Here is a 13,193-nt window from a genome sequence, read left to right as displayed (position 1 = left end):
TGATCCCAGGACTCCAGGATCATGACCTGAACCGAAGACAGGCACTCAACCAACTGAGCTGCCCACGCACCCCATATTTTACCATTTGTATACTTCATTGCTTCAGAATATATTTAAAAGCTTACATTCCTATTGCTATCTCATGCCACTTCCCCCATAATTGAGGATCAAAATATACACATGACCCTTTAAATGAGCTATATATTCTGTTACATTTTTTACCTAAATTCTATGCCCCTGTATCAATATCACAGTGCTTTTTACTGCTCTTTCAGAGAAATTACTGCAGACTTATTTAGATTATCTTTATATATGATCATTTGCCATAGGATTTTTTAAAAGATTTTATATACTTACCTATTTTAGGGAGAGAGAGAGAGTGCGTGAGCGAGCGAGCATGGGGGGAGGAGCAGAGGGAGAAGGAGAGAGAGAATCTCAAGCCAACGCTGAGCTGAGCGCAGAAGCAGAGCCCAACAGGGAGGCCCAATCCTGTGACCCGGAGATCACAACCCCAGCCAAAACCAAGAGTCAGACACTCAACAGACTGAGCCACCCAGGTGCCCCCCATATGATTTTTAAAGATATTTTCTCGAGGGCTGCCTACCTGGCTTGGTCGGCAGAGCATGTGACCCTTTTTTTTTTTTTTAAGATTTTATTTATTTATTTGGCAGAGAGAGACAGTGAGAGAGGGAACACAAGCAGGAGGGGGAGTGGGAGAGGGAGAAGCAGGCTTCCCGCTGAGCAGGGAGCCGGATGCGGGGCTCGATCCCAGGACCCTGGGATCATGACCTGAGCCGGAGGCAGACGCTTAATGACTGAGCCACCCAGGCGCCCCAGCATGTGACTCTTGATCTCAGGGTTGTAAGTTTGAGCCCCATGTTGTGTGTAGAGATTACTTAAAAAAAAAATCTTTAGGGGCACCTGGGTGGCTCAGTCAGTTAAGCATCTGCCTTTTGGCTTAGGTCATGATCCCAGAGTCCTGGGATCCTGCCCCATGTTGAGCTCCCTGCTCAGTGGGCAGTCTGCTTTTCCTTCTCCCTTTGCCCCTACCCCTGCTCATGCTCTCTCTCACGCACGTGCTTTCTCTCAAATAAATAAAATCTTTAAAAATAAAATAAAATCGTTAGTGCTCGCTTCGGCAGCACCTATACTAAAATTGGAATGATACAGGTTAGATTAAGATGGTCCCTGCACAAGGATGACACACAAATTCATGAAGTATTCCATATTTTTTATAATTTCTAGAATTATATAGATGAATTGTCTCTCTGTTTGATTTTGTGTAGGCACCACTTTTGTTTTATGTTTGTCTTAGCTGCATGAAATAAAATTCTTAAGTTTTGAAAAAAATAAAATCTTTAAGAAAATATTTCTCAAATTCCTAAACATGATTGATTATAATTCTGACGATTTTTTCTACGCCCTCACTAAAATCAAGCTGTTTAGCACAATTCATAGTCATTTTGTGTTGCAACAGAACTAATGACACCAAATTACTAATTGATATGTCCAGGTTGGATTCTTCAGTCAGTGTTTGAAATTTTCTTTTTCTTTTTTTTTTTTAAGATTTTATTTATTTATTTGACAGAGAGAGCACAAGCACAAGCAGGGGGAGTGGCAGGCAGAAGGAGAAGCAAGCTCCCCACTGTGCAAGAAACCCAACTTGGGGCTCCATCCCAGGACCCTGGGATCACGACCTGAGCCGAAGGCCGACACTTAACTGACTGAGCCACCCAGCTGCCCCGAAATTTACTTTTTCTGTTTTAGATAACAATGAAATTGATATTTTGTGACTTTTATATTCCTTGTTTATTGCAAAATTCTACTGGCTTGATTTTTATTTTTGAGTATTCCCTCCAAGATTTTCATCTAGATAGGCTTTATTTAGGAAACAAAATTAAGAAATTTACCAATATATTTAATTTATTTTAGTCCTCTTTTCTTTACTTGGCTATAATCTAGCATCAACTTTATGTTGAGAAATGAGTTATTTTAGTTTTTTTTATTTTGTTATTGACATGATATTCTGACTCTAGTGTATTTATTTGACTTGATTAAACCCCCACAAACCCATCATCTTTCCTTCAAAAAATCCTGATAGTTTTGTTTGTTTAGGCACCTTCCATACTTGCCAGAACCATTGCCCTTTTTCCTGCTTCTTTTCTTACCTCTTTCCCCTGATCATACAGCATATTGCAATCATGACATTGCTTATGATAAAAGTGCTAAGTATTCAACTGAAATAACTTTATTTCGTTAGTTTACACCTTAGTGCTTTTGATATTAGTTTTAATGGAAAGGTTTTTTGTTTTAATTAGTGCTTAAAAGTAATGCAATACAGGGGCGCCTGCATGGCTCAGTCTGTTGGGTGTCTGCCTTTGGCTCGGGTCATGATCCCAGGGTTGTGGGATTAATCCCCGCATCAGGCTCCCTGCTGCTCCCCCTGCGTGTTCTCTCTCTCTGTCTGTCTCTCTGTCAAATAAATAACAAATTAGTGGGTGGCTCAGTCGTTAAGCGTCTGCCTTTGGCTCAGGTCATGATCCCAGAGTCCTGGGATCGAGCCCCGCATCGGGTTCCCTGCTCAGTGGGAGGCCTGCTTCTCCCTCTCCCACTCCCTCGGCTTGTGTTCCCTCTCTCGCTGTGTCTCTCTCTGTCAAATAAATAAATAAAATCTTTAAAAAAAATTAGTTTAAAAAGTAATGCAACACAGTATTGAGTAGGCAGCTTTTGTAAATTATCCTCCATAAAATGAAATCCATTTTCAGAACTTATTGTCAGCTATTGGCACTTTGAAGAATTGAATGCACTTATCCTCTTTACCTCTCAAATTTATTATATCATTTGCTATTTATTACCACTAATTTCAATAGCATATTACTTTCCAGGTAAGAAAAGTCTATCACTTCATACAAAGTCCTTCCTTTAATGATGACTGATTTAAAAAAAATTAAATTGTGTGAAAATTAGTAACAGGAAACTTCACTAAAATGTAATGGTGAAGTTTCAGCAGGGGGAGCTCTCACACCCTACCACTTGTAGTCAGTTGCAGACCCAACAGGAAGAAAGATTTGACTCTACCCCGACTTGACCTTGCAGTGGATACTATTTTATGCTACAAGCCTGAGAATGAAAAGGTTTCCTTATCCCTACCCCATCCCACAACAGCTCAGAGGATTAGAATCTACTCTACTTCGAACTTCCAGTTTATTCCAAAGGACTTTTAATTTATAACAGCCTTCCCAACTTACCTCTTTTCTTCTTAAAAAAAAAAAAAAGTATATATATTCTTTGTTCTCCGGACTTGCCTATGGCTTTGTTGCAGCTTATTTGTCCTGGATTGCAATTCTCTCTTTTAGTCCCAAATAAAACCATCTTTTGCTGGAAAAATAACTGGCAGTTGTTATTTTTAAGGTTAACAGTTTGAAAATTACTTTTTATTTTTTAATTTTGAAAATGCAGTGTAAAATAGTCAAATATATTTAAACATAAAACATGTTATGGAATTATCTAACATTTTATTTATTTATTTATTTATTTATTTATTTATTTATTTATTTATTTGAAGTGGGGAGGAGCAGAGGGAGAGGGACAAGTCAACTTAGTGCTGAGCACGGAGCCCCCACACAGGGCTCTATCCAAGGGCCCTGAGATCATGACCTGAGCCAAAATTAAGAGATGCTTAACTGACTGAGCCACCCAGGTGCCCCTGAATAGCATTTTAAAACGATATATTAGGTGTCATGGATGCTATGAACAACATGTCTAAAATTTCTTACCTTTAATAAACTCAATGACAATGCTATTCCTACATGAAAGAGCTATTTCTTCTCAGGGAGAGTCTTATGCTTAATGCTTAACCTTAACTAGGATTTGCTGGTTTTTTTTAAGTCTTTCAATTAGATGTGTTAATGTTCTTCACAGGCTCAAAGTTTTCGTGAAGAAATTGTCTCCATTGAATGGTACTCTATTACTCAGGAACATGGAATCTTTTAATGGAAAAACAGAATGATCAGCTCTAAAAACTTTCCAATTCAAGAATCCCCAAATTACCCATTGTGCACCAACATCATCACTACTGGAATTTCTCCAAGATCTTCACTTCTTTCACCATCCAAGGTACTTCTCCAGAGACATTTCTGCCACCATCTCTGTATCACTACATAGTCATAATTAATAACCGTCTTTAAAACTTTTTAAATTGAGGTGTAACTGGGGACACCTGGGTGGCTCAGTTGGGTAAGCGTCTGCCTTCGGCTCAGGTCATGATCCCAGGGTCCTGGGATCAAGTCCTGCATCGAGTTCCTTGCTCAGTGGGGAGCCTGCTTCTCCCCTCTGCCTGCCACTCCCTCTGCTTGTATTCTTTCTCTCTCTCTCTGACAAATAAATAAATAAAATATTTTTAAAAGTTGAGGTATAATTGACATATAACATTATATTAGTTTCAGGTGTACAGCATAATGATTCCATATTTGTATACACTGTGAAACGACTACAATAACTCTAGTTAATATCCATCACCTTACACAGTTACAAAAATTAATAGCTTTCTATAATTTGCATTTTACAACTGTTTTTCTGAGATATCAATTCTTCATGCAGAATACTCCCTGTAATCACAGGAAATGATAACCGCTTTTCAGTCATGAGATGAGATCATGGATTTAAGCTACTCCTACATTTTGGGATTCAGAGCACCCTTTGCATGCATGCTCCAGCTGTGAACACTGCAGACATTGTCCTGTATCAAAATAGTATTTCTTCCATTTTTCTATTTTTGAGATCAAGGTCAGATCTTAAAGGAAGGGAATATAAGGACAATGAATAAGAGGTGAATGGGGGGCGCCTGGGTGGCTCAGTCGTTAGGCGACTGCCTTCGGCTCAGGTCATGGTCCCAGGGTCCTGGGATGGAGCCCCGCATCAGGCTCCCTGCTCTGCGGGAAGCCTGCTTCTCCCTCCCCCCCTCCCCCCTGCTTGTGTTCTCTCTGTGTAAAAAAAAAAAAAAAAACCAAAAAAAAAAAAAAAAGATGTGAATGGATAAAAGCTCATCAAATTGGACATCACAGGTTATACAGACCCATATCTGTACTCTTGCTTCAGGGGAGCACATCCTCCTCCATCTTTCTTGTCAGGTCCCTATCTGGAGTATTTTCCCTCTTGTCTCTGAACATACACAGTTCAGTTCCTAAAACTGGCTCTAATTCTTCAGAGCGCATGCATTTGAATTACTATACGGTAATTTTTAATCGTTTCCTCTACCAGTGGACACATTTTGTGACTCACTGGAAAATTTTGTGCATTTGGATCTGTAGCCTTTGGGAGCATCCGAAAGGATATGTTTAGCTTCTGAGAGCATGTTGAGCTTCATGGACTCTAAAATAACATATCTCCAAAGAGGTGCTCAGTTGCACCCAGACTCCCTAGACATCTACGTACGGCCTCTTTAAGAAGGAGCTAAGTCCTTCCCCCCTACGGCAACCTAAAGGCGCCATTTCCCAGAGGTCCTCGCGGCGCAGTTCGGCCTTTTGGGTTGGAGGTGAGGCGCGAGCGCTCTTACGCGCGCCTGTGGCTCTGTGAGAACTCCGTTGTCCGGAAAGCTGTGCGACGAGGGGCCTTGGCCTTGGTCACCGGGCACAGCAGGAGCAGAAGCCAAATCGGCGTTTCCGGCTGAGCCCCAAGCCGTCAGGGCGGGACTTCCGGCATCGCTCTGGTAGGCGACCGTTTTGCCTGTGCCCTGAAGTCCTGTCAGTCGGCTCTGGGATTCGGAGCGCCGGGCGGGCGCCGCGGTGACGGGACGGACAGGGCGCGAGGGGAGACGCTGTCCCCGCCGCACAGATTCGGGCCTTGGCTGGCGGGGCCGGGGCCCTGACCGCCGGCCCGGGTGTCCGCTCCGCCCGGAGTCCGACGGCGGCGGCCGCGCCCAGGGGCCCGCCGCAGGGAAGCGCTCGTCCCCCGACCAGACCCCGGAGGCCCGAGCGGCTCGCGGCCCTGCGGCCCAGGCCCCGGCGTCGGACGGGGCGGCGGCGCTGGGCGGGGGCCGGCGTGAGGAGCGGGCTCCGGGCCGGGGGCCGTTGGTGGGGGCGGTGGTGGCGCTGAGGTGAGCAGCCAGCGCCTGCCTCCGTATCAGGGCCGGGCAGGGGTACGGGGCGACCCGAGTCCGTCGAGCCCGCCGTGGACTCATTCCTCCAAGGCTGGCCTTTCCGCGCGTCGTGGCCTCGGAGGCGGCCGTGCGACCACGGGAAGGTGCTCCGTCCCTCACCCTGAGCCACGTGTTCCGTGGACCGTGGTGCCTGCGGACTCCGTGCCGCTCGCTCGGTCCTTGGGCCGAGGGCCCCCAAGCGTGCGGTCCTGAGTCCACGCCGCGGGTTATCGGGAAGTGCGCCTGTCTCTGGCGGTCACTGCAGACGGCCGTGAGGAGCCTACGCCTGGACGTGGTCCCGGGCTGTGTCGGGTCCTGGAGGTAATAGCGGAATGTTCGGAATGTTCAGGAAACCACGAGTCTGTCTCTCAGGTGGGAACCGGGAGCCGGGGGGCAGGAGTCGGGACTGCAGTGGCCGCCTGAAAACCTGGGTGTGCGCTCTAGAGGTGATGGGAAGCTGCTTCAGAAGACGGGGGCGAGCTCCCCACGGTCTTACCGGCCCCGTCTGCGTGCGGAGTGGCCACTGGCTGCGCTTGAGGCGGAGGAAGGAAGATCAGGGTGGCGGCCATCGCCAAAGTCCCGCCGAACGTTGGTGGCCGGAACCACCGCCGGGACGCCGCTGGACTGCGGACCTGTGTTTTGAAAGCGGCGACCAGATTTTCTGATGGAATATGCTGAGGCTGTGGAACAAGACTCAGAGGCGGTATTGAGAAGTAGGGATGGCGGCTCCGTCATCGTTCCTGACGACGTGGTTATAGGACTGGTAGTCACTGCGGATGGCAGGGGCTCTGCTTTGACCCACCAAGAGCCTGAAATGTTTCGGAGACCACTGAGTGGAGGCGTTTAAGCGGGCCGCTAAATAAATAGGTCTGAAGTCTGGGGTGTGGTTCAGGGTGAAAACAGCCCAACTGTGGTGGCTACTGTGTGGACCCGAGCGGGTGAATGTGGGTCACACTTAGGAGGGGTGATCTTCAAGTTGTGGTGGTAAAGCTGTTAAGGGACCATGAGGGGGAGGGCGGAGGTAGAGGCCTGGGGCCCTGGCCTGGATACCTGGCTGATGGTGTCAAGCTTTACAGACACGCTGGAGGGAGGCGAGTGGTTATCAGTGGGGATGGGGGAGGGGAAAGGGGTGGAGGGGCCTCAGAGATAGTGTTATCTGGCAGGTGGCCAAGGCCTCCAGGAGAAGAGTGGACGCGAGCTGGATGCAGAGGCAGAGAGTAATGAGGCAAGATCTCAGGTTAGAGCAGGGGCTTATTCACCACTTTTATGAGAACTTTGGTGGGGCTTGTGGTGTTTCATTCATCTTGAACAGTAAGGTCGGGAGCATATGTGGTCATCTGTAAGGGTCACTAGACCAGTGGGCTGAGCTTTGGATGAGGGTTAGGTGGACAAAGAAAGGCTATGACTATTGAGGGGACAGCAAGTGTGGCACAGAAGTGGAGGAGGGCCATGGGTATCTGAGAGCCACATGTCATTCTGAGGCAAGGAATGGAACAAGGCAGGGAGGTCGTCTTAGGTTTTGGTGCTGTGGCCACTAGTGGAAACCATGGTATGTAAGAGATAATAGTGGATCCTGTTTGAATATGTCAAGCATAATCTGGATGCCATTTGCCAAGTTGTAGCATAGGCCTAAATTTAAGACCCATTATGGGTGCCCTTAACGTGTGGTGAAAATGGGATGGTGAAGTTGGCTTGAGTGCAAATTCCCCTCCCCACTCCGCTCCTGCAGGTAAGCTCTCCCAACCAAACACCTCCTTTTTATCAACGAGACCAGAGCAGTTCCAGTTCATCCCTTTGTAGAGGGTTTCAGTTCCCTATCAATCTATGGAGTTATGTAACAAGCCAATCACATCTTTTCACGGGAACCAAGTTAAACTTCTTGATGATACAAAGCTTACATCCCAGAGTTCCTGGTGATTCATTTTTTTTTTTTTTTTTTTTTGGAGTACAACCTCCATGTTGCCCTGTGTGGTGTAGCATGTCCTCCTTTCACATGCCGTGAGTATGTACTTAATGAATTGCTGTCAATCTCATCTGGCCGGTGTCAGATATCGTATGTTTGGCCATCTCCATAACTGTAGGGTAGGAATTCCACCCTCACCAGTGGGATGAAGAGATGCTGAATAAAACACAAGATGTGGAGAGTCCAGGGACATGCCAGGTCACATGGAGTGGGCCGGTGAGGTGGTGGTGGCTATGGGATCCAGAGATGTGAGAGATGTGCCCTCTAAAGAATGATGTTCACTGGGAGAGAGATTGTACCTGATGGTTCCAGGACCTGGTATTGAGACCTTGGCCATAGCAGGGTAATACGGGCAGCTGGATCCCTCTATGCCAAGCCCACAGCTCAGATATATATTTGTCCACCTGCCTCTTGTTGCTGGTGTCTGGATCCCATGATTAATGGGTTCATGAAGACACAATGGTACCAGTGGTGCCATGGCCTAGTTTCTCCTCTGAGTTGGGGAGCTTGGAAGGAGGGTGGGCATGGGGTAGATGTTGTGGGGGAAGGGATTGGGCTCCTCCGAAGTGGACTGTTGTGGTTCATCTGTCACCATCCTAGCAGGGCACTGTGACCTTTGAGGACGTGGCTGTGTACTTTTCCTGGAGGAATGGGGTCTCCTTGATGAGACTCAGAGATGGCCTGTAGCACGATATGATGCTGGAGAACTTGGCACTGATAACCTCCCTGGGTAAGGCCCTCAAACCTACTCCTGTGTCCTGAGATACCTTTTGTCCTTCTTCTTTCCTGAGGGACAGCTGTGTTTTTCTCACATCAGGACCATGGGCTTTGCTTGCTTCCTTAGTTTCCTGGGTAGGTGCTGTGGTTGGTTGGGTGGAGGTGTGTGCACTGCCCTCTTCTGTCCTTGAGTAGCCCCAGCGCCTGCTTCCCTGCAGACTCCCAGGGAAGGATGCAGGGTCAGGCATCTTACAGTCATCCTAATGACTCCTACCTTGCTTGCTTGCCCTCCCACTGGCCAGGTGACTGTCCAGATCCCAGGCACCTGTGTGCCCCAGGTCTACTTCCTTTTTCTAGCTGACATTTCCTCATGCCAACCTGTGCTGGGTATTGCCATTACTGACATAGTCACTACTTATATGGATCAGAATCTGTTCTTTCAAGATCCTCCTCTGAAGCTTTGTAGTAGTTTTTTTTCCTGCAGGATATCATGTGTTGAGTTGTGCTAGGCCAATCCTGGGTGCCCTTCTGTCTTGTCTTTCCCTGAATACTTGTATCGCCCAGGTCCCAGGTAGTTGCTTATGTTGGGGGTGGGGTAGAGAACTCCTGGTGCTTCACAGGATGGAAATGAATTGTCTTAGTTCATGCTGCTATAACAAACCAACATGGTTGGGTGGTTACACATATTTTTATTTCTCACACTTGTGGAGGCTGGGAAGTCCAGATCAAGGCACCAGCATGGTGTAGTTCTGGTGGCGGCCCTGTTCCTGGTTCATAGCTGCTGCGTTCTTTCTGTGTCCTTACATAGTGAAAGGGGCTAGGGAGCCCTCATTTATAAGGGCGCTGATCTCATTCATGAGGGCTCTACCTTCATGACCTAATCCACTCCCAGAGTCCCTACCTCCTAATGCCATCACATTGAGGATTAGAATTTCACCAAGCATTTTGAGGGGGACACAGACTTTCAATCCATAGCATTCCACCCCTGGCTCCTAAAATTCATGTCCTTCTCACATGCAAAATACATTCATCCTATTCCAGCAGCTCCCAAATCTTTTTTTTTTTTTTTAAGATTTTATTTATTTGACAGATAGCGAGAAAGCACAAGCAGTGGGGTACAGCAGAGAGAGAGGGAGAAGCAGGCTCCCTGCTCAGCAGGGATGCGGGGCTCGATCTCAGGACCCCGGGATCATGACCTGAGCTGAAGGCAGACACTTAGCCGACCAAGCCACCTAGGTGCCCCAAGAAGTCTATCTAAATATCATCTAAATCAGATGTGGGTAAAACTTAAGGTACGATTTATCCTGCAACAAATTCCTTTCCAGTTGTGAACACATATAGCCAAATAAGTTTTATGCTTCTAAAATACAGTGGTGGGACAGGAGTAGAGTAGACGTTTTCATGCCAAAAGGAAGAAATGGGAGGGAAGAAAGAAGTGACAGGTACCAAGTCTAAAACACCCAGGCAAATTTCATTAAACCTTAAGCCTCAAGAATAAACCTCTATGGTTCAATGGTATGCCAGGCCACTAAGCAGCAGTCCCACCTCCAAGGCTCTCCTAGGCAGCAGTCTTGCCTCTGGTGCTCTCCTGCATTGGGGTCTCATGACTACAGCTTTTCCCAAACTGGAATCATGAGCTGGTGACTCTAACTGGTATTGGGTCCAGGTCCTACTGCTTTGAGTATTGCCCCCCTGACTCTGCTGAGCACACTACAGCTCTCAGCAGGGTCCCCCTCCCTGAGGCCCTGGTAGGGACATCCTGGCCTGCCTGAACCAGAGAAGTGGACCCACCCTTTGAAATCACTGTGCCCCACTGGCCCATGCTCTCTGGTCTGGTGTGGGAATGGCAGCCCTGAGGATCCGATCACTTTGAGGTGTGGGGTGGGTAGGGATTGTCATTCTTCCCTCGTCTTGAAGAATAGCACCTGGCTTCTATGGAGATGGCTGATAAAGTCTGTGGTACATCTGCATACTAATATCCTTATCAGTCACTTGGCCATACCCGGAGTGTTTCCTTATGAACACTGCTTTTTCTTTTTTATTCAATGTGGATAGGCTGAGAATTTTCCAAATCTTTAAGTTCTGCCTCTTTTTTGCTTAACCATCTTATCTTCAAATCATTTCTCTCTAACTGCATTTTATTATAAGCAGTCAGGGAGAACCAAGCCACTCCTTCAACACTTTGTTTAGAAATTTTCCCAACTAAATATCCAGTTTAATTGCTTTTATGTTTTACTTCTACAAAACACTAGAAGATGAACAGAATTCATCCTTTTGTATCCATTGTCCGTAACATGTTCCTCATTTCTTCCTGAGACTTCACCAGAATGGTCTTTACCATTCATATTTCTACCAACATTCTGTTCACCATTACTTAAGTATCATCTAAGAAGATAGAAGCTTTCGGTACAATTCACCTCTTCCTAAAGTCTCACCAGAATTGCTCTTAGCACTGCCTTCATGACAGTATCGGCCTTTGCTAGTACACACTGCAAAGGTCTTCCAGCCTACCCATCTCCTAGTGTCAAAGCTCCTTCCGCTTTTTTAGATATTTGTTCCAACAGTACCCTACTTCTCATACTAATTTCTGTTTCGGGCCATTCCGACTGCTATAACAAACAAACATAGGCTGGGTGCTTAAAACAAGAAATACGTATTTCACAAGCCTGGTGGCTGGGCAGTCCTCAGTTGAGGTACTGCCAGATTCAGTGTCTGGTAAGGGCCCCTTCCTGGTTCATAAACAGCCATCTTGTACCTGTGTCCTCACATGGCAGAAAATGAGAGAGCTCTCTGGGGTCACTTCTACAGGGACACTAATCCCATTCATGAGGACTTCACCTTCATGATCTATTCACCTGCCAAAGGCCCCCCACCTCCTATACCATCACCTTGAGGGCTTTTCAACATAAGAATTTTGCAGGGACACAAATATTGAGTCCATAGCATGAATCCCGCCAAAGCAGGAGGAGCTCAGTGGGAACCTGGCCCGGGGGGACACACAATGTCAGAGCTCTGTTCAAATCATAACAGAAACCTATTCCATTTGGTATTGGTGGTAGTAATGACAACGGTGGCCAAACCTCATTAGTGCCTTTCCCATTCTTGACACTGCCAACTGGTCATCTCTGCTGCTTGTCACTTTTCCAACTCAGGGTTATTCCCCATGTTGGTGAACTCCACATCCCACCCATTATTGCTCTGCCTGCTGGGCTCTCCAACATCGGTTTCCAGATGTTGTGTCATGATGTGTGCACATATTCTTAGACAGCCATTGAATACCAGCTGCTCTGTTGCAGTCATGTTTTCATGGGCCCGAACACACTCTTCTACATAACACACCATGGCAGCAGAAGACAAGATGTGCTGAATGTTATTTGTAGGGGAACAAGTAGTAGACTGCCTTTCCCTCCTATATTGTACCCCATGGTGTATCTTTCACCTTGTGGGGCCTTCCACATCCTGTGATCTTTAGAGGCCCAGTTCTGCTAAGCAGCCCATCTGCAATCTGTACCCAACTGTCTTGTCTTCAAAACAGTCCTACTGATTCCTTGCTGGGTTTGTCAGGTACTTTTCTAGAGGTTTCCCCTTCTCACCAGTCAATATGTACTTTACCAGTGTTTCTTTTCTTCAGGTTGTTGGTGTGGAGTGGAGGATAAGGCTGCATTTTTGAGCAGTGCATTTCTGCAAGAGTATTGTCACTGGACAGGACTCCCAAAGCAGGTATGTCTCCCCAGAAGGCACACCTCTGTGAGATGTGTGGAACCATCTTGAGAGACATTTACCTTTGGTTGAACACCAGGAAACACATCCTAAGCAGAAACTGTACATGTGTGGGGCATGTGGAAAACGATTTCATGTCACTGCAAACCTTCATCAGCACCATAAGCAGCAAATTGAAGAGAAACACTTCAGAAGCAACATGGGCAGAGCCTCGCTTTTGGAGAAATGTAAATCCATGTGTCAGCGAAGCCCTTTACCTATGAAGAAGTTAGGAAGGACTTCCTGGCCAACCCGGGCTTTCTCCAGCAACAGGTCACTCACATCAGGAAGTCCAAACAGTTGAACTGAGTGTGCGGTGGCCTTCCACAGTGTAAGATGTCATTATAACAGGGAAGACTGCATGAAAGCTTTCAACCCCAAACACACATTTGTTCAGCACCAGCAAGTCCTCATGAGGGATAGATGTTACAGGTGTGGTGAATGTGGAAAATCCTTTAGCAAAAGCTGTAGCCTCGGGCGCCTGGGTGGCTCAGTTGGTTAAGCGACTGCCTTCGGCTCAGGTCATGATCCTGGAGTCCCGGTATCGAGTCCCGCATCGGGCTCCTTCTCCCTCTGACCCTCTTCCCTCTCGTGCTCTCTCTCTCTCTCATTCTCTCT

General features: G+C 46.9%; 1 long non-coding RNA gene and 1 other non-coding gene across 2 annotated transcripts; both read left to right on the top strand.

Annotated features, from left to right (window-relative positions):
* The first annotated feature begins 1,126 nt into the window (after positions 1-1,126).
* Positions 1,127-1,233, top strand: LOC112806652 (U6 spliceosomal RNA). The gene has a single exon (XR_003203916.1). It is a non-coding gene; the product is annotated as a U6 spliceosomal RNA (small nuclear RNA).
* A 4,868-nt stretch (positions 1,234-6,101) lies between these two features.
* On the top strand, positions 6,102-13,193 carry LOC112806683 (uncharacterized). Its single transcript, XR_012377012.1, has 3 exons — positions 6,102-7,003; positions 8,700-8,829; positions 12,448-13,193. It is a non-coding gene; the product is annotated as an uncharacterized lncRNA (long non-coding RNA).

This window comes from Callorhinus ursinus, unplaced genomic scaffold (assembly GCF_003265705.2).
Source record: "Callorhinus ursinus isolate GAN/ISIS: 27379988/994484 unplaced genomic scaffold, GSC_fseal_2.0 scaffold100, whole genome shotgun sequence".
Taxonomy (NCBI): Eukaryota; Metazoa; Chordata; class Mammalia; order Carnivora; family Otariidae; genus Callorhinus; species Callorhinus ursinus.
Note: the sequence above shows the minus strand (reverse complement) of the source record. Positions and strands in the feature narration are given on the sequence as shown.